General features: G+C 33.1%; 1 protein-coding gene and 1 long non-coding RNA gene across 2 annotated transcripts in view; both read right to left on the reverse strand.

Moving 5' to 3' along the window:
- The window catches only part of LOC134840167 (sodium-dependent neutral amino acid transporter B(0)AT3-like), a 337,316-nt gene extending 312,753 nt beyond the window's left edge, over positions 1-24,563 (reverse strand). Inside the window, exon 1 of the mRNA XM_063855876.1 lies at positions 24,554-24,563. The gene's annotated coding sequence lies outside the window, so the exon portion shown is untranslated. The remainder of the gene's footprint in view (positions 1-24,553) is intronic.
- LOC134839609 (uncharacterized) lies at positions 16,770-20,104 on the reverse strand. The gene is made up of 3 exons (XR_010162393.1): positions 19,663-20,104; positions 17,135-17,260; positions 16,770-17,008 (listed from the first exon to the last, which is right to left on the reverse strand). It is a non-coding gene; the product is annotated as an uncharacterized LOC134839609 (long non-coding RNA).
- Positions 24,564-24,799: the final 236 nt, after the last annotated feature.

Below are 24,799 nucleotides of genomic sequence, written 5' to 3' on the forward strand. Positions count from 1 at the left end.
GAGGCTCCATTCCAGCTAAAACTGCCAAAATGGAAAGCTCTGTAATGACTCTCAAACTTTTATTTCTATTAATTATTTTAGACATTTCTTGCACGACATTGATGTATTTATAATATTCTTGTTGAATAAATTACCTCTCTCAGAAAACTTTGACTGCTTTCTTCCTCACGCCATTACGAGGCCAAACTGTGCACTGGATAGGCGCACAATTTTGTGTCTGTATGTTCCTGGATTCCAGAGACAAGTATTTAAACAAGTTAAATTTGTGTCGGAACGATCAAAAGAAATGGAAGGACAAAGGGAGCGTCCTTGTTAGGGAATCCGATTATATTTCACAGAAAGCTTAATTTGGCCGGGTAATGGCTTTTTTCCTCAGGAATTCTTTTTACTCAGGAGTTTGACCCCTTGCAGACCCAAAGACTCCCCCTTTGTACTATTTTGAGACATCCATTTTTGATGACGGACCCTAAAAATTTTTGAAGGCGTCTTTGGCGCCAACAAATACTAACTTTGACGGGGTGGGGTGTTAACGCCCGCCAAAAAAACGCAATTTTTTTGGTCAATATTTTCCAAAACAGGGTCTTTTTATTGCTTTGGGAGCGCTCGTAAAATCAGTTTGGTCGACCTAAAACAAAAAACTGGACAAAATTTTTTTGAAAATCCGCTCCTTCGAGAAAATTCTAGATGCGCCCCTTATAACAGCTTAATGTTAAGAAAACAACATAAACTACCTAAATTTTTATTGAAAAATGTAAAAAAAATTGAAAAATTCTCAAATAAATTAAACATACCACACAACCCTCAAAACACAAAAATTTTCCAGAGTCACTTCAAATCATAGAAAACAAAAATTTTGAACAATGTTGAGCAACACAGAAATCACTCAATTGAAGCAGATGATTTTTATAGACTTTCAACAAGTTATATCAATGTGAACTATAACATTTCTATTTTTCTATAGAGATCACAATTCAAAATTTCAAGAGTTGTTCATGATAACATGCACAAGCGAAAACAAATATATCAAAAAATTTTAATTTCCGAGTTGAAACTCACGCTTAGGTACAACCAACAGAAGTCAAAACTCTAAATACTGGACACCTTCTTCTCGGCATCAGAGACTTGTTAAACTTTTAAGCATTTTGCCCAATGAAATGAGCAAAATGAATTTATTTCAGTTGAGCCAATAGGATAACCGACTGGTGGCAGAAAAGTACAGTAAAGTACAGTAGAAATGTACATAAAAAGTCAAAACACTGAAAAATTTTGATAAAAACTAGGCCTACTAAAATTTTTGTTTTTGTATGGCCCGATAAAACTTCATTCTAGGCAAACATTTAAAGCAAACATTTGAATATTAAACAAGCAACCCAAAAAAAACTTACTAAGCGGAAGCAAAGCCGGCAATTTTTGAGCAGAAACCAGTTGAGCCGAAAAACAATTGATATTTTAAAAAAAATTTGAGAACGCACTCAAACTAAAATGAACAGCACTAGCAACTATGATGAATATTGCTTACAGCACAAGAAAAGAAAACTCCGTGATAAGGCACATAAGTCTACAAAACAACCAGACCATCGAAAGCACAAAAAATCAATCTTTACCGAAAAAAAAAACATTTTCAATTTCGTACACAAGGAAAAAAGATAGTCGGGACTCGAATCCCAGATTTTAGGATGCGAGTCGCTCATTTTACCTCCAGGTCAAATGGGAACGAACCTAAAAATTACTTAGCTTCCTTAATAAAGCAAATACAAAACGCAAGAAAAAACAGCAAGCAAGAATTGCAAGAAAAGGTGAAAAAACTACTTACTAATTAAAACACACACGATTAAAAATAGTTGAAAATGATTTTTTTTTCAATAAAAAAATAAATGAAAAACTCAATTTCAGAAAACAGTCGACAAACACAAGCATCATTATTAATTAGGCTTTTAGTATAACGAGGCGAGCAGTCACTAAGTCGAAAATAATTGAGAAGATTCCTACTGAGCTAAAAAAAACTATTCAAAATCCAATCTGTTAAATCGATTAAGCAACATGACGACTGACACAATAGTAAAAAATTGGCAAACCAGAGAAAAACTCAAGATAATTCGTTTTCTAGACTTTTTATATACTGAAAAAAGCCTGACCGGGACTCGAATCTATAACTCGACCTTTTAACTATTTTTTCAGGGGATCATGCTTTTTGTAACATCTACCTGAAATTATTCTGAAACCTACTGAAGCTTCGGAAAAAGTCAATTTTTTGAAAAAGTTAAATTACAAGAAAAGTATATAAATCACTGCATCCTATATTACATTTACTGTCATAATTTAAACTTACAAATATAAAACTACATATCTACATAAATTTAATTGAAAAACTCAAAACATCCACATCATGAATTTTATTCAAATTTCTCTGGTAGAAATTAAAAAGAAGAAATGCTGAACATATTGCGTGAAATCCACAAAAACTATCAGTTTTTTGTAGCTTTCGAGGAACAAATTGCTAATACTTTTTTGTTAGAAAGGAATGATGTTCTTTTTCGACCCAAGGAATCAGCGAAATAGTAAGTTAGGTCCAGTCGAGGAATCATGATCCAGTGTTCTCCTCCATCATTGCTTGGAGCTGAGTTGATGATTGCAAAAAAGTGTTTTGTTACTTGAGGTACTTTGTCAGAGGGGTAAGGTCCCATGTACTTGAACCTGAGTTCAGGGATTCTTTAAATAATTGCTGAAGTGATAAAACTGGCTATCGTTGCAATTTTCAGCTGATATACATCTAAAAACAAAGACAAAGATTGTTTGATAGTGTAATTTAGGATTAAAAAAACTAAGATTAATGACTTACACTTATTTAGGTATTGAATCATCGAAGTCACATACATAAGCCTTATGTACTGGACAAAGAATACTGGACAGCGTTACAGTCTGTTTTGTAGCAACTTCTCGCGTTTTCAGTTAAAAGCATTCATTGTCTACTTCTACTGGATATAAAGGTCTGAAGAAAAACAAAGTAAATAGTATAAAAAAAATAACAAAGAAAAATCCCAAAAAATTACACTTTTTTATAGGAAACTGAAAACTCAAAAGCAATTAAACGTTTTAAGCGACTGTTTCGAATTTGTCAATTTGAATATTTGATAGTCTTTCTCCCAAGACTATAACGTCGGTTACTAGCACCAACGGAAACTGGAAAAACATTTCTAATCTCAAGCTTTTTCCACTAACTTCAGGATAATGCAATTGTTCAGCTGCATCCTGCAGTGAAGTCAAATCAAAAACAAGAATATAGTGATTTTGAAAATCTTTCATTGGAAGAGCTGAGAAATCTTCGTTAAACCGCATTGCTTTCCTTGTTGTAACATAAGGGGGATAAGGAGAAGTTGTATCTAATGAAACAATTGCTCTTTCACCCCGAATAATTCTGAGCTCTCTCAAATGAAATTGTTGATAGTTGAAGGGTTTTCCCGGCAAGAGCTCGCAACAGCAGAATTTGTATTCAATGCAACAGCTATTCTTCTTATTGGAGTGTTATTAAATTTATTTTGTTGTATGAATCGGTTTTGACGAGATGGAATCATAAAAGTTCTTGCAATAGTTTCCATATAATTGTTTTGAGCAGGTTCTCTTGCCGGATTTCATTGCAAGTATTGTTGATAGGATTCAGCATTTTAAATCCTTCTAGTAAACAGCGAACAATCAACTATCTTCAGACTGACATGGATTATCAGATAGCATGTAAAAAAAACGTCTAGCTCCAATTAGTTTAATTCGAACTTTGGTATTAGGTAGCAACAATTTTCCGCAAGTAAACAAATCAATGGCGAGCCTCCCATAGAGTGAAAAAGTTATTCCTGTTCCTGCTCTATCAGTGAACGGAAGCATATAAATTGCATCAGGATACTCTTCAAAACTGTAGCCATGACAAGCAATTATTCCTTATAAATCACTGCCGACGAGTTAAATTCGTTCGATATTTGTGCCTTATGAGGATATAGTCCATTGACAACCATTGTATTGTCCATTGTAAACCATTGTATTGTAAAAATAAACTTCACATTGTTTACATTAATTAAAAAAGGCTCTAGTTCCTCATCTGAATCGTCCTCGGATTTTGCTTTAAGTTCTGCTTTTTCTCTCTTGAAAGCATCAAACAACCTTCCCTTGAATAATTGAAGCTTTAAACTAAGATGGGTATCACGCATATCCAAGTAGAGATTACGATCCGTTTCAAAATCAAACTAAAACTGCTTTCATCTAGAGAGGTACTGGGGCAAACTTCTTGGGTGTAAGATGACATAACTGTTTCAAAAACTGGGACTCTATCAAAAATCTCCAACGAGGAACTTGTGAAAACTCCGTACAGAAAATGACTACTTTGGTTTATACTCGTTTTAATTTGTCAAAACTGTCTTTGCGAGAGCGATTGTTTTGCGATCTACTTTTTCGAGAAATGGATCTGGTTCTACCAGTTTTACGCTTGGATTTCTTTTTTCCACCTCCCAATTGTTTCCGAATTGTTTTTGTTCCCATATCATTAGCAAATAGTTTGAGTTTTTTGCTTCCACTAACAACTTCCCCAATCTTTAGAGCAGCGATTTCAATTACACTTGTTCCAATTCTTTTTGCATCTGGGACTATTTATTTTTTAATAAAAGAGATTGCAGTTCTCTCAAGAGTTTGCACAAGAGCACCAAAACCTCTTCTTGCGAAATCTTGCGGTACAAGAAAACAACTCGTGTAATTCCGACTGACACAAAAGGAATTTTTTCGCCTGCACTATCTCTTAGTTCTATCTTGGTACTATTGAAAGAGTTTTTCAACAGTTTTTACTTTGGAGATGAATGCAATACAAGTTAGAAGAGAAGTTTTTGTATCACCGACTATGCGATATTCTATAATATCAGTATATATCATCAAAGAATGTATTCTTATAATGTCGTAAGAATACTGAGAATAATGCGGTCCTTTTCCACTCATTATAACCCGTTTGATTTTGTTCTAAATCAAAAGCAAAAAGGTGACTCAAATCAGATCTCTAACTATTAAACAATGACTGATCCTCAGGTAAAAGAACAGCTATCTTTCGTGTTATTTTATTTACTGATACATACATTTCGTTATATTGAAACGCTTGAGCACCTAGACGTTCTTGAATTTTGCTGTTCATGGCTACAACTATATCAAAAATACTTGTATACAATCCTGGTTCAATATACATCGGTTCAATATTTCTTTTCTCCTCAGAACAATTTCTACCATCTCCGAATGTAAGCTTCCCCTCAGTAACATTTTGGTACAAAAAAGAGTACGATATTTCTGAAATAGCAACCACCCATTCTCCTTTCAAATGTATTCGTTCGTTTAGAAATTTTGTGAAAGTACTCAAACTATTATCCGAATAACAATTAAAAGAAGCGTTAGAAACTAAATCAATAGTAAAAGAATCCATGACAACAGATCGATAGAAACTTAGTTTGAAAATGATTTACCTTTTATCTGATTATTTTCTCAGCTTTTTCATAAAAATTTTGTAGAACTTCTTCTTTGTCGAGATCTTTGATGATGTATATAGGAGGCTTTTTTGTAGACATTACCTAAATTTCCAAAACTTCTCTGTAAATTCTGGTTTGTATCGCTTCCGAAAAAGAATTTTCTTTGAAACTCTCACTCTATCTCCAACTTTGATTTTTGGTTTCTGATACCTTGTTAGAGGTTTATTGTGCAGAATTGAAATGCAATCAGTATTTTTGACATCTCTAAGTGATTTGCCAATAGATTTGTTGACGCTACAATTCTTTGTAGGCAAAAATTGAGGTAACTTGAGAATAAATTTTTCACCATGATCTTCTATGTAGCGGTAAATTATGTGTTTTAATGATTGAATGGTACTCTGTAAATGCAGCTTTTGTTTCACTCATTGTCGAGCAAATTTCAATGTCTTTCTCCTTGCAAAGTTTTGTGAAAGTTCCCCCATATTCAGTTCCTTTATCAACCAGAAGTTTTTCAGGAGTGTTTTTTTTTTCGGGAAATCATTTTTCTGAAAGCTTGCAAAGTGTCTTTGGCATATTTCGTTTTCATTGTTTGAACTCTGAAAAATCATGAAAAAACATCAACGGCAACCATTAAATACTTTTTCGCATTATTTTGACTAGCTAGCTTGTTAACAAAAGCCAATTCCATACACCAGATTTTATTGATTTATTTATGAAAAGCTTGAAGTCTTCGGAAACGTCTGATTGGAGGACCAAATTTTGTATACGATGTCTTGTTTTCGAAAAATTTCTTCTATATCTTTGTTAACAAACCATTAACTTTATTCAAGTTTCGTACAGAACCGTACGCAGCTCTACCCCTAGAAGACAACCTGTTCAGACTTATTCCTATGATATTCAATAAGATCTATTTTTTTATTATCTGATCGATAACTTAGAAAAATTTTATGTCTTCAATTATGCAAGGTCCACTCAATTGGAGAAACTTGTGATTCTGTATCCAAATGATGCAATTTTGGCAAATTTTGAGACTCCAAAACTGTTAGCGAAAATTTCTGGGATTTTTCTTCTAAGACGATATGAAAAAGTCCCCATTTTGTTTTGAAGCTTTAAAACAAGATTTCTGGAAAAGCCAACGTTCCAGCTCATACTGCTCAGCTCAAAGAAAATTTGAAAAATGATTCAAGAAGATGAATATTTGAATTACATGACAATAAAAACATCATTCAACAAAATTAATGATAATTGCAGTTCTCAACAAACAAAGTCTCCCAAGACTTGGGCGAGTTCTTTGAATTCGTTCAAAGTATAGTTGACATAGGCAACTTGCTTCAAGACTTCGTTCTCCTTTGCAGTTAAGAGTCGAATCTGAATGTAGGGTGGCTTGTTCACACTGTACTTATTGATTGTGACACAAACCCTTCTCGTCTCGTATGTTGCTATGTCATACACCGCATGACAGTTCGCAAAATCCTGCTCCCTGGTTGAGTTTTTGCCAGTAAAGGGTTCCAATAGAGGAACGATTTCAAGGTTTTCAGCATCGTGAATAACAGTATTCCGTATTGCTGACATCCTTTCTTGTTCTTTTTTGCCAAGATAGACTTGCTGGGAATTTTTCGATTTGTCTCGATTCATTTTTCTTTAGCAATTGGAAGCAAGGTTCAAAGTAAATTTTTCAGTTGTAGGGTTTTTGGGACCAACAAAATCTCCCAATTCTTTTCTGATTTGTAGCAAATTCAATATACTTGGAAGGGATATCTTTTCATGAATACATTTTTGATTTGAGACTCAGAGCCAACTGATCAGTAGTAGATATTTCGAATAATGATATTTGTAAATCTATAGAAATTAGGAAATGTAGATGACTCACTGTACTTTCCAAGTTACGTAATATTACCTTAAATGGAATTGCGAGTAGGCGATGATCCAAGTGTAGACCTTGCGTAGGTGCTAGAACTGCTATATAATCAATTCAATGTTGATAACAATAATTTCCGACAAATAGGTGGAGATGGCATCTGCTATGTGTCAAGCATATCCCACTTTTTAATCGGATGAAAATGCATTTTTTGTCTCCGAAAATCATTATGAAGAAATCATTGTCACCCAAGAGTACTGTGTATCTAACCATTCATCATTCTGTCCAGTGGAAAGTTGCAAGTTTCACTTGGTATTAATCGGATCATCGCTCGATCAAATTTTGCAAAGATTAGATAAACATCATTTCACGTACCCAATGGTTGACTAGATTTATAATCTATACACATACAGTTTTCATTCCAATAAAATTTCATCAAGAGGTGAAGTTTTGCAAAGTAACGCCTACTGCGAAAAAAATCAAAAGACATCATCTCAGTTCTGCTCCGAAGCTTGCGTCCACTCAGACTCTTGGATCAGTTTTTTTGGAAAGGATTCGAAAAAATCAAAACTCAAAATATGAGTCTGATTTGTTAAAATTTGTTGATAGTTTTAATGATGGTTATGATTCCGTAAAAAGTGTGCGTGTCAATTTTTCTCTTAAAAATTAAAAATTTGTTTATAAAAAAATCTTGTCAAAACTAATTTTGTTTCAAATTAAAAGAATTTTCAAAGAATAACTTTGTAATTCATAACACGTTCGCGTACATTAACTCAGAGTTTTTCGCATGATGCAAATTTTGAATCGATTTTGTCAAGAAGTTTGATTTGATTTTTAATCAAATTTTTCAAAAATTTAAATAAGTTTTTTTTTACAAAATGCAAAAATTGTTTTGGTTTTTTTTAACAAGTAATCAAAAAATTTCAGTAAATTTTTGTTTAGGATGCAAGTTTTTTCCTGATTTTTTTGAAAACAAATGCAAAAACCTAACTTCTTTTTTCTTATGCAAATGCAAAAAACGCAAAATTTTATTGTACAAAACTTGTTAAATTTTCATTATTGATGACTTTGAGTGATATTCCGATATTCTGATATTAAACGTTAAATTTTCATTATTGATGACTTTGAGCGATATTCCGATATTCTGATATTAAACGATATCTTCATACATTGTGTTTCTGATGTTTTTGATCAAATTTTATGCAAAAAAATGGATTTTTTAATGATCAAAATTAGAATAAAATTATTCATAAACTTGAACTTTTAACAGTGCAAGAAAATATTGTTACAATTTTCTTTAAAATGCAAAAAAAAATTGTTAAGTTTTTAACATATGAGCAAAAATTGTATTGATTTTTTGTCTTTACAATTTTTTTATCGTGTGCAAAACAGATAACAAGATGTTAAAATTGATTAAATTTTTCAATCATCTTAACCGTGTGCAAAAAACTTACAAGATTTTAAAATTGATTAAATTTTTCAATCATCTTAATATTTAACGCAAAAAACGTTTAACAATTGCAAAATTAGTTTGATTTTAAACAAAACTTTTTGTATTAAATTTTTCTATGACCTCTCGTTTTATCTCTTTGTTCCTGTCTCCTCAAAATAAAATTACAAGATGCCAAAAAAAACACCAGACAACAACCAAATTATTTACGAATCAAAGAGCTGTCGAGCAGCTGAATTTTGAAAATTTTGCAAGTTCTTGCCTCCGTCGCCGGTGGTTGTCTTTGTGGTTCGCTGGCTGGTAGTTCTTCGCTCAGAGAAACACTCATCTTCTTCGATGGTAATTGGGTTCTCCACAGATCCCTCTTACCAAGGAAAGAGAAAATCGTCGACTGGGTGAGTCACAAATCTAGAGTCAGGAATGTCGGGGTAGCTCATTCGCACATGCTCTGCCACTTCATCCATTATTTGCATTTCTCCCAGTTGGTTCTCTGTCATGGGTACTTGCGTTATATGATGTTCGTTGAAATCCCGGCGCATCACTTCCACCATGTGCCAGACTTGGGTTGGGATGTCCATTAGTGCCAGAAAAACACCAGAGACTGTTTCTCGCACTTAGATTTGTATTAGATCAGGCGAAAATTCTACCGAGAACATAAGGTTGCTGTTCTGCACAGGGATGTTTTTGAGCAAAAAATTGAGTAAAAGATACAGAGTAAAAACAAGAATGATTTAGTGCTGAGAAAGGAGGTAGTTGACGGTAGTTAAGTTGAAAAGAAAATGATTTTTAGTTAAGAGAGGGGTACTTTGAACTCGAATGTGTGGGTTTAACCAATTAGAATTGATTTTCCATATTTGGATTGTAGTCGTGTCCAGTCAGATTTCAGCTTCTTTTTATGAAATTCGTATATGAAAGTAGCGCCCAATCGGAAACAAAGTTCCATTTTGTGTACTTTTTATACATTGTCGTTTCCAATCTCAAAAGTATTAATTTTTGTTCTAATTGTCGTATCCAATCAGAAGACTCTTTTAAGGACTGTCCAAATAAATATAAACCTACACAAAAATGAATGGCTAAAAGTTGTTTGCTGTAAAACCAGGAAGTATTGCCGATATAAAAAACAAACAAACAGAATTAGAACAAGTAGCATTTCCACAATTTTTTCATCAAGTTAACTGAATGTTTTGTATGTAATCAATGAGAAACTTGATTTTTGAGTAGATAGTCAAGTTCTTTGATTTTGATGTAAATTTGAGAGGATAGCTCAAATTTGATGAATTTTTGAAAGCAAATCTCTGGAAATATTATTCCAAAACTTATCATGCAAGACTTTTGAACTTGGAAAATCTTTGAAGAAATGAAGGAATAAAGAACTTTGCACGGGAGTTTTGACAAATTTGAGAAATGGGTGTGGATTAAAACCTCTTTGAAATATTATCATACAACTTTTTGATTAAAATAAATAAATAAATACTTCTAAAGATTTATTATAAATAAAAATAAAAATTCTTTTCTATTCATGAGTAACTCAGCAGCAAGTTTATAGCTTTGATACTCAAAACTCCGTTCAAAAGTAAACTCTTTGATTGAGTAAGTTTCCCTAAATTAACCTTTAATTAGTCGGAGAACTCAATTTTGGATAACATAAACGTCCAAAAAAATGAGAAAAAAAATAAGAGTCAACGTGTAATTCACGGTCCATTCTTATTGGTTGAAATCGACTTAGTTAAAAACTCCATTTTGAGCAAAAGCTCGATTCAGATTGGTTGATATCAAAACTTTTAAAAACTCCATGGTTATATGGGATAATTTTTTTCAACTTGGCCAAATAGGATGATATCCTTTCTGATTATCTTTCACGTTAAAAACAATTGGTTAAAAAATTTGTAATTTTTTTTATTTCGGTTATATCTGTTTTTAATTACTATTATTCAATTTTTGAGGCTATTCAACTCATCTTATCTCAAAATTTGAGACATTGTAAATCTCCATTTATTCTCAAGTTCTTTCCTTACTTTTGGAGATGCCGTCACTGAATATAAACGAAAAAGTTGCATGTCTTGAATGTGGCAGAGAATACACACGTAAACATGCGTCAAGATATCGTAGAACCTGTGGTGTTTTGAAGTGTTCGAACTGTAACTTTTATACTTATAGCAGCGAGGAACTCACTAATCATATCAAGAAGAAGCAATGTTCTTGTCAACATAATGTTAATTTTTGTGCTCAGCAGTCTCCAAACACACTCCAAGCGAAGGTAAAATGAAAATTTTTAAACTAAAAATACAGAAATTACTATGAATACAATTGTGAAAAAATTGAAAAAATCTTGAAAAATTATGAAGTTTTCTCATAGCAATTCTTGATCTGTCATTTATTTTTTATTGAAAAGCTCTGCCTGATGATAAAACCAGCAACAATCGATTTCAAATTAACGTGAAAATCTTTTATCTACAGTAAAAACTCCATTGGTTGCAAGCTTGCGAAATTTGGTTGCAATAAATGTGTAGTAAAAGTGCATAACAAACACTAATGAGTGGTTGAGTATTTGTTAAAAAAATTGTAAAAAACTGGATATTTACAAAACATCGACTAATTGAAAGGTTTTGCCTAGATATCATTTAAAAAATGTCCTTGTTTAGTGCTTGTATAAGTGTTCATAGAGTAGTGCGTTATTAAGCAGATAATGGAGGTCGATTTATTGTTTATGGTTTTCTACTGTTAATTATGAAATTTCCAGCAGATAACTTGATGACTGACCTGGAAAAGATGAAAAATTGTATGTTTTTGCTAACCTGTGAAAGTTTCAAGATAATTATATACATCATCCTCAACCAAAGGTTTACATCAATATAAAAATTCTGATTTGAAACAGCAATATACAGTTATCAGGCTGAGAAAATCAATTGAAGATTTTTAGCAAAGGACTTATGGTAATAATTCTGCTTCGGATTATTGAACGTTCGTTGAAATGATACTTTTTTCCATCTTAAATTCAATTTTCAAGTAAAATTTTGTTCAAAACGGATTAAGTTGGAATATAGTAGACGAAGCAGAAACTGAGAAAAAACTTAATTGAGATAGAAACTAAATTTACTTCATTAGAAATTTTGAGATAATTTTACTGAAATTTAGCTTATAAATTATATCTTGAGAAAAAATTCAACATAAAAAGTCTCAAAGAATTATATATCTGCAATTAATTGGAACATTTGTTGTCATTTGATATATTAGGTAAAATTATACATAAATTCAGATGTTTTGAGGATAATTTTTGTGAAGTAAATCCAACTCCGACATTTTTTTGACGATGATACATGAAGTATAAATCAAAAACTTGCTTTTAAGATCTATATTTCATTATTTTGGATAAAAAACAAACAAAAAATTTTATCTGGAAAGATTTTTAGAAAAGTAATATGGAGCTTGCTGAAAACTTATAAACAAACTGACACTTTAGCAGAAACTGATGTTAATTTTAAGAAACTTCACATGAAAAGTTTCAATTAGACACACATTAGGATTTTGTTCTGGTTAGCTTCAATTTTTTTTTCAAATAGAAAATTAGGTAGAACTATAGTTTTTTACTTTCAAAAATATACAATTGTTACAGTTTGCACCTTGATTTCCTATGCTAAATTGATTTTTTGAGACGCGCTCTTTTAGAAGTTTTTCGGATACGTTAGAAACTAGGTTCCCTTGGGTTTTTCTTCTTCCGCAGGATTTCAGATTCAGACGTTCGTTCAGAAATTGTTCGTTCAATTGATACTATTTTCCTCCTAAATTCCCCAGTTCTGACTACAATTTTTGCAAAGTGAGTTGAATAGCGAAAACATGCATTGAGCAGAAACCAAGAATAACCTTAAAACATAGAACATTTCTACGGAAAACTCATGAAAAATATGTTGTAGAAGCAACAGAGAGATAATCATCAGTTATTAAGAAGATTTTGTTGAATTTCATTCGATATCTAGTATACTTTTAAGAAAAAGTTATCCCAATTTTAGTCAATTTTATCAGTAAACTGTTCATTTTTCATCATTGATCTGAAATTTATTATTATTAGCGTGAAAAATTTCTCTAAAGGTGTAAATTTTCTACAAATTTTGGGTTAATCATTGAGAATAAACTGAGTTGAATCATGGAGTTTAATCTAAAAATTTCAATGAATATTGCTCTTATTGTTCATTTGAATTGAGTCTTAGTTGATTTTTCCCCGAACTGGACAAAAAATCAGTTAATTACACAAATAAAAAGTTGAAAATGAAAAAATTTGGGTGGATTTGATTAATTTTTACTTTACTTTCTCGAAAATCACAAATAATTTCACTATTTTCCGAGAAAACTGAAGTTTCAATTTGATTCAGATTTTATGAGCTTTCTTTTTAGTGTTCAGAGCATTATATAACCCGCCTTTTAGCTCAAAGTATGGTAATTTTTATCGTATGTCAATATCTTGAGAGAAACTTGCGTAAATATCCATATTTTTATTCAAAATTCTGTATCATTTTTTCAACATGATGCCAATTAAGATAAATTTTGAGCTCAATTTTAAACTCTGTACGTAAGTATATATTTTTTTTCAATTAGACCAGAAGCAACAAAAAATTAGCCGAAAACATCAGATTTTTGCAATTTTTTCCAATTACTTTCAAATTTTGCATTTTTTTTTTCAAAAGCACTGAATCAAAAAGTAAAATTATCTAAAAAAGAATGTTAAAAGGTCGAATGATACCAAATCTATTCGTGTTTTGAAATTTTTTTTTTGAAAATTTTCAATTTTTTTAAATCAAAAATCGAGGTGTTTGCCCAAAAATTCTTACCTCTAACTTACCATGAACTAAAAAACGAATTATATGATCTTCATTCCACAACCTACACTTAATTAACCATTGATATTCACCAATTACATAACGCGCTGAAATTTTTGCGAAAAAACAGACATTTCCACACAAAATCTTAAAAAAAAAATCGTTTTTTTTTCTCTTACCATCACCCCCCCCCCCACATTAGCTCCAACATCTACTATTCCGGCCTAAAACCCACAAAAGACTTGCTCTCACAAAACAGACATTTCCACACAAAATCTAAAATAAAAAATCGTTTTTTTTCTCTTACCATCACCCCCACTATAAACCTCATTTACTTTCAGAATCGCCGAATTTTTTCCACTGAAACGTTTAACCCGTCAAACAATCAAAAACATGCTTTCAAAGTAAATAACCTAGCGATCAGACATTTCAAAACGTATCTATGATTTCAAAAAAAAAAAACAAAACTTTGATCTTCTGTGACTGACATTCTAATCAAATCTTTAACCATCTTTAAAGCTAGAAGTAAATCACAATTTTTCACGCTAACTGCGCTTTCATAATTGGAAAGAGGAATTTGCCCTCCTTTCAGCGAAAGTTTTTGAATTTAACTTAAAAAAAGGAAAATCCATCCGCGAAAAGTCAAATTTGAATGCGCACTGACTTCTCCTGAAAAAATCAACAAGACATAAATAAGTATTTTCACTGCGTGAATTGAAAATCAGTCAGTAGAACTTTTGTGTTTACTTTAGAAGCATTATTTCCTTCTCCAAATCAAGGCTTAAAATGAAGACTACTGCACTGTTAAATTTTTGTCGTAATTAAAAAAATCAGATCAATTTTTCTTCACACGAGACGAAATTTTTTGATTTTTTTTTGGAATCTGAATCATGGCAGATGAGGCCTTAACCAGAAACCTCACTTGGACCATGCGAGTGACCTTAACACCCTACCCTCGTAACTAACCTTAATTTCCGTGATATGAAATCCTATTTCAAATTTCTAAGTTAAACGCCAAGTTTCCACCCGTTTTCAATATTAAAATCTCTGAGCGTAAATTAGGGCTAGCTGGAAAATGACTGAAAAGCGGACTTCAAATAAAAAAATTAACGGTTTAAAAACACTAGCGTTAAAAATATCCTTTCTGAAATTGAGCCAACATAATAAGTGAAAAAAATCACTTCAATCCAAAGCACTCAGTGCGTTAATATCTTTTCAAGGCTTCTTTAAAATTTACGTAAAATTCATGAGACCTTCATTCAAATAAAATCTTTCTTTCAAAACTAATTCTAGAAAACTAAATTATCAGAGTGAGTAGATTTTAACTTAAAGAAATGAGAACTTTTGCTAAACTAATATAAATTTTTTAATTGAGTAGCACAAAAGTTAGCCTGAATCAACTATAACTTTCAATAGACTAGCACAAATTTTAACCGGAATGATGATTTTGATCACAATTTCAAACTAATAAAAAATCATTTATTATATTTTGTCCATATATTGTTAATAGTATTAATTACAGTTTTTTCCTGTTGTTTTTTGTGTTTCAACGTTATTTTTTCTGCATCATTTAGCTGAACGACTTCACTTTCATAGGACTTATGTTCTGGATGAACTTTTCTTTCGTGTTGCTGGACTGAATTCACCATTGAAAAGCGAGAAGCACAGAAGGAGCAGCAGAAATCTTCCAACTTGTGGGGGAACCGATCAGCATCATTGGTCATCAGATAATGGCATTTATCGTCGTGTTGAAAGGCTCCTACAGCTGAATCGAATGTTTTGCTGCATTTCCGACACTGGAACACTTTATTGCAATAGCGCAAAGTGTATCTACCCGACCTCGCTAAAACGCAAACAATAATATGCCCACTTTCTGCTATTTTTTTTGTATTTTGGATTGCTTAACAATTTTCCGACGACTGTAATGTGAAAGATGCAGAAAATTTAAAACACGGGAAAAAATCCGAGGCCAAACTGTGAACTGGATAGTCGCACAATTTTATGTCTGTATGTTCCTGGATTCCAGAGACAAGTCTTTAAATATTATCCAAAATGTAAGTGGATTCCAATTACAAAAACTCCGAGTTTCCGCGCACAAATAACTGTAACGTAAACATTTTCGGCAAATTAGTTTTGTTGCGGATTCCGCAACGAGCGATTACAAGTAGTTATTCCGGATTCCGCAAAGGTAAGCAGATTCCATAAAACTATGCGGATTCCGCAAACTTATGCGGATTCCGCTTACAATTTGCGGCTTCCGCTAACAATTTGCGAATTCCACGGCAGCTGAAATTTACTAAACATATATATTATTATTTGTTTATGGATTTTCAAAAAACGGTTGAATCCAAACAAGCAAAGAAAATAAGAAAAATTAGCAAAAATGCTGATCCCGCAACGATTCTATTTTTGGCTTGTTGCGGAATCCGCTTACAATTCACAAAATGACAGTTTTGCCTCGTAATGGAACTTTTGTAGTTTTTAAAGGGTAGGAAAGAAGCTTGCCAAGGTTAGCACTCAGTGTCAGTAATTACAGCTTATTTAAAACTTATCTTATACTTTCGTCTGCTTATCCTGATGCTATTTAAAATCTCTTGGGAGAAGCTGGATTGCATATGAGTGTGCAACAGAATGTGTTTTTACTACAAAATTAATTGTCGTCACAAAGAAGAAGCTTTCTTTTTCAAGCATTTTGCATTCGATTTCCAAAGATTTCCAGAGGTCAAAAACTTAACAGACTTAGCACCGATTGGACTAACTTATACCTTAAGAAGTTATCAGAGCCGGATCGGACACAATTTAAAGCCTAGCCCAGCCATGATCAAAAACTACAAGGGCAAATATTTTGGTTTTAACATCAACACGCGTTTACTCTCCAATTTTCGCTTTTTCATAAATAATTTTTATATATCTATATATAATTGAAAACAAGATACGTTGAACAAAAAAATGATCTTGAAAAACACAGATTGTGAATTTGTCGGAAATGTTTAAGCTTCCTAAATAAAAAAGCGAAAAATATTCCGTCTGAATATCACTAGTTATTTGCACAGCTCTGGACCAATCTTTGCACACTCCATTCTCTTCTCACATTAATTTGAAACAACTCACATCTAAACCGATGTCTGTAAGCTACGTCAGAGTCCGAACTCCCATCGTCTTCTGCAGTCTCCGATTCAGCTACTTCGCATAAAAGTGAGCCTTCCTCTTTTTCCTTTTCTTTCTTGTCTTTTCCCGGACCAGTTTCGATCCTCTTATCCGGAGAAGTGATGGAGTGTTTGAATTTTAGATGTAAAACGATGTCCTTTCTTTGTTTGCTGAGTTTTTTGCAAATTCCACAAGAGTATGATTCTTGGTAAGGCCACTCAGGAATGTAGTTGCAGCCAAATGCTAGTTTCTGAACCTGAACAGAGAAAAAGAACCCCTTCATCATGGTACTTAAACCCTTACGGTTTCAAGTTCATTCTGTCAGAGATAAGAGTAAAAAAGCAAAACATTCAATTGAACAGATACAAGACTGCTTCCTTACCGAGCAGCCAGCCAAAGGAGTGAAAACAACACCACTCCATGTCCATAGTCGGATGCTGTTGTCTTGTTTCTGCTTCCATAAGCACGGCCTCACTCTGCGAGCAGTTCCCAGCACAAGGAAATCCTCCTTCAAAAGGAAAAAGATCATTCAAAATTGTCTCATTTCCACAGCCCCACTCACGTTTAAATTTAAATATCGAAAAATTTATTTAGTGCTGTCTATTGTAAACAAAACGGCAAAAATAGCTATTTACCTACGCTTCTTCAAGACATTATAAGGTAAAAGTCACCCGTAGTACTGTGATGCATTAAATATAAAACACACAGGCGAAGCAAAGCATCACTCCACTTGCAATACAACATGAACATAGCGTGTTCTACAATAGAATTGTGGCCCAGTCTAATTTGAATTTAAGATTATTTAGTATATATGCCAAAGCAAGTTTCGGGCTTCGGAAACGCGGGCTCGATAGACGGAGCAACCGTAGAAGAAGTTATATTTCTCTTTTTCTCTCAAAAACAAGGTTTTGAGACCGCCCATTCATGCTCCCAGTGCCCTTATTTTATTTGAGTACCCCCATTGTTGACATGCTTTCGGGAAATTAGGTAAAATTTCCCCTGGCAATATTTGGCGTCTAATTGTTTGCTGACTAAAGGTTATGAAACTAAATTTATTAAATTTATCACGATATCACTGCGCATGACAAATTAATTGACAAAAATAGAATTGAAATCCGTAGAAAAAATCGAAACTTTGTTCAGAAAATTTTAAAAAGTAAAATTTTTTCAACCTTTATCTCGTATATATATTCCTTTCAATAAGTATATTAAGAAGCAAAATAATTGAATGTTAAAAAGAGGCATCGAAAGAAATAATAAGTGTCACAGAACCTTAGCAGACACACGTTTGGCCAAAATTTTTTAAAAGTTCATTTTGGAAAAACTTATCAACTAAAAAAATAAGCCCCCTCAAAGCAATCATTTAATGTTTTCTGCTCCTTCAACTACACAGAAAGAAGTGACCAAGCCAATATTTACTAAGACGAAACCTTTTGGGTCGAAAAAGAACAAAAAATTACATCTGAAACTAGAGTTGGTAAATTTACAACCAACTTTCGAAAAAAAAAAATTCAACCCGGGCGAAACTGAGCTCCGCACCATTTGCGATACAAAAAAAATCAAAATAAAAAAGGGAAATTGTCGAAAAACTAGATCTGTCAAAAGGAATAAGACTAGTTTTGAACAATAAACATGCCAAGACAATAGATTGTGAAATAAGGACAATAGATTGTAAATCGGAAGAAAACTTACCAACCGGTAACAAAGCAGAATATACCTTCGCAGAAACCCTAGAAGCCGGTAGAAACCCTTGGAGCCAAAAAATCCACCAAGACTTGAGACTTGTAAAAAGTACCAAGACAAAACACACACACACACACACAGAGAGCTTTATTTGTTCGTCAATTGAAAGGTGAGGCCACTAAGCCGAATATAATATAGGTCAAAACCTATTTAATAAAAACGCTGAAAAAAATTTAAAAAAATTTTTGCACGGCGATACGCAATGTTTGCCCATTCAGCCGATTTAAAATAAGCCGAAACATATAAAGCTGAAAAAAATATTGCCATGAAAAACTATAATTTATATTAAGGTTTCTTAGAATTTTACGCCATCCAGAGGTGAGCATTAAAAATATTCTTCCCTTGAAACGACTCAAAATTAAATCACTAAGCCGATAAAAAATAAAAAGAAATCATTAGGGCAGAAAGAAGTTTTTAAGCGAAACAAAAAATTAAAAAGAAATATACGAAATCAAGGATAGTCATAGTACAAACGGCAGAAATTAATTAAAACGACTACAAGGGTAACTTGCTTGCAGCAAAAACGAAAAATAAACAATTCTATGATGTAGCAACTAAGCCGACAAAATTTAAGCAGACGAAAATTAAGCCGACAATGCGTTTTTTAACGCAAAAATTCCCGTTTGAAACATCAGGTCCTGTCAGATTTGAACCCAGGAACTTTGCCTTCCCAGACTTATCCGTTATCTTCAAACCAAGTGTGCAGGAGACAAAAACATCAGGTCCTGTCAGATTTGAACCCAGGAACTTTGCCTTCCCAGACTTATCCGTTATCTTCAAACCAAGTGTGCAGGAGACAAAAAAAAATTTGATTATTTTAGAAACTGAACCTAAATTTTCGATTTCTTATTCTTATCGCATGGGTAAATAGAACGAGTAAATCAAATGCGGACTTGCTCAAAATTTATCTGCCCGTTAATGAAAGTACAGATGGATGGAGATGAACACTAATTACAGTCATCCGTGAACAAAGTTGTTTACGGGGAAAATTCTGGTACCTGATTGCAACAATCTTTCTGATCGCAACGGTAATCATGTAAAATTATATTGAAAATAAAAACCTTGAAAATAAGAAAAATATATTGAAAAGAAAAATAAGAAAACCTTCTGCGTGACACGCGAATTCAACTTTTCTGCTAGTACATTGGTTGTAAATTTTTAACTAACATAATCATAGATTGTTCGACAAAACGTCACATCATGTTTGTTGTTTGCGTGCTTTCTTAAAAGTTCCATGCTTGTGAAAGTAGTATTTGCGCACTGAGAACAAAAATAAGACTGCTGATCTGAGCTTCGCGCAACCGAGTTTTGTTTAGCGTGTCTTTCTGCCAGTCCTGGTTGATCAAACAAAGCAACGCACTTCCTGCAATAGAGTCGAATTGGTTCATCCGTATGACAACTTTCGTGATGCTCAAGAAAGCCGGCAAGTTTCCGGTATTGATAGACCTTGCTTGATTTTTCCCATTTTCGGCAAAAATATTCTAATGAATATCCAGTTATAGAACTTGTTTTTAACTCTTCCATGCATTCACTAAAGGACTGCACAACACAGCTGAAGCATTGAATGTCTGTTAGCTGACTTTTTGAACTGACACTCATTCTGACTGTCTAAAAATAGATATAGCCAACAGAGATAGGAAAAGTATTATAACTCCCGAAACGGAAAGAAAATTGTTTCAGTATTTATATTCACATTTTCTAACTTGAGTTTCAAAGAGAAAATCATATCACACTAAATCTCGTTCAACTTCAGGAACATTTTACGTTTGGCACTTGTGTGATTGCTGGGGAACTAAAAACTGAAATCCACTGTCGAAACGAAGTTAATCCCGTTTTTACTAGCAACAAATTTTGACAATTTTTCAGAAAAAAGTTTAACTTTTTCCCAAATAAATCAGTAGCGGATTTAGGGGGAAATAAATCAGTAGCGGATTCGACCCCCTGCAGACCCAAAGGTTCTCCGCTTTGTACTATTTTGAGATACCCATTTTTGGATGAATGGCCTTAAAATTTTTCTAAGACGCCTTTGGCGCCAATATATACTTATTTTGAGGGGAGAGAGCGCGCCGAAAAAACGCGATTTTTTGGTCGAATATTTCCAAAAAAAAAGCATAAAAAAGCTTTGGTCAATCTAGGGTCTTTACAGTGATTTGGGAGAGCTCAGAAAATCAATTTGAGCGACCTACCTAAAAAAGGTCGACAAAATTTCAACATTTTTTTGAAAATCCACCTCCCCCCTCGAGAAATTCCTAGATGCGAGCCTGAAATAAATGTCTTTATTTCGTTCAAGGACACTTAATACACAGATTTTTCAGAAAGCGTAGAGTAATCATAGAAAAACTGATAACTGAAACTGATTACGAATAGTGAGCAACTATTGATTTCACTAACACGGTGAAACCTCGATGAAGTGGAAAATTTTGAAAAGTAGGGAAAATGGCTCATTTTTAGAATACTCTTAAGCTCTGAGGTCGATTAGGATTTCTTCGCAGGGATGTGACTGAATGACCACTAAAAGAGTCTTCTTTCAGTGGTATTTAATACTAATTTCTGTAGGCGCCTTAAGCCTCAAAAACATTAAATTTAAGGGGGTGCAGAAAAAGGGATTTTCACATGCATTTCCAAAAATATAGATGTATCTAAAACGTTCTTTTCAATTATTTTCCACAAGCTATTACGGCGTAAACTATTATTATTATTATCACGAGGGGGGTCAGATTTTCAAAAAAATGTAAATTTTGTTGACCTCTTATTAAGGTCGGCGAAATTGGCTAATTTTGCTCAGCCGCAGGCAAATTTTTGAAAGCGATACCTCCACAAAATTAGTATATATTCGTGCCAAAAGCGCTTTCAGCAAAATTTTAGGGTTAAGTTAGGGTTATTTGAAACCTTCGTTCTCTAGACAAACTGAGGGCAAACAGTGGATATGAAATGAGCAGTTTTATTCGATACTTTGAAAGATCAAAGACGAGAAACCATTATTTAAAAAAACAGGAGCTTTCTTAACAAATACCGCCCCCACCCTTTCAAGACCTAAATACCTTAAATACCTTTACTAAATCAGTTCAAATGATCGAGAATCTTAATTTCAAGCAAGTACCAAAATTGACAGTTTTAGAAAAAACAATTGAATCTTTTTCGATGTAATGAAACTATTTACAGCCGCTTGTCTTTCTAGACAAAAATAGCCCTATTAGAAAAAGTTTGATCAATCGGTTATTTATTTCTTCCGCTGGGAACCCAAACATTCCAAAAAGAAACTTAAAGCGTCAATGAACTCGGGGGAAACCAAAATAGATATACCTTTTCCAAAAAAAAGTCGAACTTAAAACTAAAAAAAATACATCACCTAAAAGACCTTTAAATTTCCAGAACCAGCGCTAATGAATTCCACTGGTAATTCACTGACATTTTCCGGGCCAATAGATTTTTGTTACTGTGGAACTAAGTTAACCTTGCTTTTAGCAAATGAATTTTAATTGAATTTAGAAAGTCAAAAATTCAACAACTAAAAAAAAACAAATTTGAGTGTAAAAACTTAAGTTTTTTCCTTTAAGAAATACACGTGACATGATGAATTGTCTGCACTTCAGTCATTGAAACAGCAGTAGGGAAAAACAATTGACCTAAGTAAATGTAATAATTTCGTTCATTGACACTTAAAAAACCGAATGACAATCTTGAGCTTCAAAACTTTTTAACACTTCCCAAAAAAGATCCACACAAAATTAAGCTCCTTCACTTAGTTCCTTAACATTGCAGTAGAAAAACCACACGACCTAAATAAGTATCATCGTTCTTTCGTTAACTCGTAAAACAGCCACCAGACAGTTGGGGAGTCATTGAACGCAAGAAAAAATATATATACTGACTTTTTTTAACTTCAACTTTCGATGTTAGCCTGAAACTTCGATGTTTGAATTTCCAGAAAATTTTATGATTAACACTTTTTTGATAAAGTTCAGTCTATTTTTGGATCAATAAGCAAAAGAAAAGATCAAAAGATAACTGGCTGGAAAATCTGAAAATTGAAATCCACTTTCGAAATTAGAAGCCGATCACGTTTTTCGTGACCAGTACACTTTTGCTGTTCGATAATGGAGATTCCCTTTATTTTAACAAAAGATCAAAAGTCAAACCGCGACGAGCGAAAAACCAAACTTACGGTTAAATAAATTCTGAGACTTTCAGGAGAAAAAAAAACAACCAAAAATAATTAAGACTTATGTAGAGTCTTCACTACGTTCATTGACTGTTAAAGACCGATTCGCCCTAACAACCGTTGAGTGAACAAAAAGAAAAAAAACGTCGGTGTATCGACTAGACAAAACTTCATTAGCTCAAATTTTTTACAGAGAGGCAAAGCTTTGCTTCGCAAACTTTTGCGAGAACACGACAAAATCAGCTCTAAAATGTCCAATAATAAACATAAGAAAAAAGCCTCGAATTAGTTTAAAAAAACTCGACTACCTCTGATTCAAACCTGCGACCTATAGATTAAGAGTCTCATAAATCTCGGAAGCTTGATGGCACCAAACACTAGCCACAAATAAAGCAGAGATCAGATGCTGCGCAATTCCAATGCCACGGTGAAATTTTCAAATAATTAACGATGAACACTTTTATTTGCGAGTTAGGTTCGAAAAAAGAAGGTTTACAATAATACACTAAGCTGATCGCATGGGTAAAAATTGAATCCTGTATGGACTAGCATGAAAAACCGAAACACAGAATTCAATTTTTGTCAAAATGAAAACTCATTAACAAAAATGTAAAATCACATTTTTTAAACAACATTAACAGTGTGTACGACGATAAATGTTGGGTACAAGCCATTCCAGGTCAGGTGAGGTTGATCATTATTTGTGTATAGAATTTCAATTACTTATTGATTGTTTAAATTCCCAACTGCCCAATTTTCTATTTCTGAGACAGTCAAGTTTCAATTTGAACAGATTATTATCTTCATATTGTATTTCTGAGAATTGAAGCTATCAGAATTAGACTGGTTAAAAATTGTTTATGATTCCCTACTTTTATGCTATTCTACCTTTATGCTAGTCGATACGTTACCATTAAATTATTCGCTTCAACTGCTCCAGAATGGAAAGACAGTGGGGCTACGTTCTTGATCAATGACGGCCACATTTGGCAGTAAAATTTGGGATACTAGAAACATAAAAATAATTCAACTCCGAATCGAAGCAAAGCTTCGCACCACTTGAGATATCATCTAACAAAGAATGGCAGAGGTAGCCGAAAACCACCAGTAAAAACAATGAAAAACGCAACGAACCACCCATATTTTCATAAACCTCAACTAGATAAAAACTGTCGCGAAACACCATTGCCATCATTAAATTAGCAATAAGGCAAAATTCATCGACCGGCAACAATGCAGACAAAACTTGGTTAGATGCCCGTTAACCCGAGAAAGATGGTCAAATATATGAAGAAAACGATTTTTGAAAAATTCGAAGTTTTAGGTTGTCTCCGAAGCATAAAAAATCAATTAAACTTGGTTTCATTTTTCAAACGACGTAATATACGGCAACTAAATCAATATAACAAGCCAAACAATTCAGGTCGAAGAAACTTTAACGCGAATTATACAAAATCTTAAAACATAATTACCTGCAACATTTGAATTTTCCTTTTTTCTTCACTTACAGAAATGTTTCGTGTGTACTTACCCAAAAACCTATTCAAAAGATTACACTGCTCAAAATTGAATAAAAAAGAACTGAAGAAAACGAGAAAATAAAAAAAAGTAAACGAAAGTATCGATAAAATCTCGTAATTATGAAAGATTATTTTCATTCGAAAAAAATTTCTGATCTGATAGCAATTGAAGCCTAAGATTTAACACAGAGGCGAAGTTGCTGTTCGCATACACAAGCAGAAATATGAGCGATAACGCTACTGGAAAATACTGAATGAGTAAATGTTTGAGTCTAAAAAATTTCTTAAGTGACGCACGCCAAATATGACGCATGAGCAGTCAGTTTGAAAAAATAAATTTACCAACTAACGCTCCTCAATTTATAGAGCGGACGCAATTTAATAAGGATACGAAAAACTTCATTAAAACATCCGACCCTGTCCAGCTTCGAACCCTCTTATTTCGTTGCGGGTCTCCTTCCCTACCTCTACGCTACTGATCCAAGATACCTTGAAGCTAAAACGCTATTTGTAATATCTTTACCTGTGTAATGATCTTTACAAAATGAATATGAAAATATAGCATGCCACTCAAAAAGCAGCTAGTAAAATTTCGAACAAACCAACTGAAAATTTTTCGTTT

The sequence above is a fragment of the Symsagittifera roscoffensis genome, chromosome 2 (assembly GCF_963678635.1).
Source record: "Symsagittifera roscoffensis chromosome 2, txSymRosc1.1, whole genome shotgun sequence".
Lineage (NCBI taxonomy): Eukaryota > Metazoa > Xenacoelomorpha > Acoela > Convolutidae > Symsagittifera > Symsagittifera roscoffensis.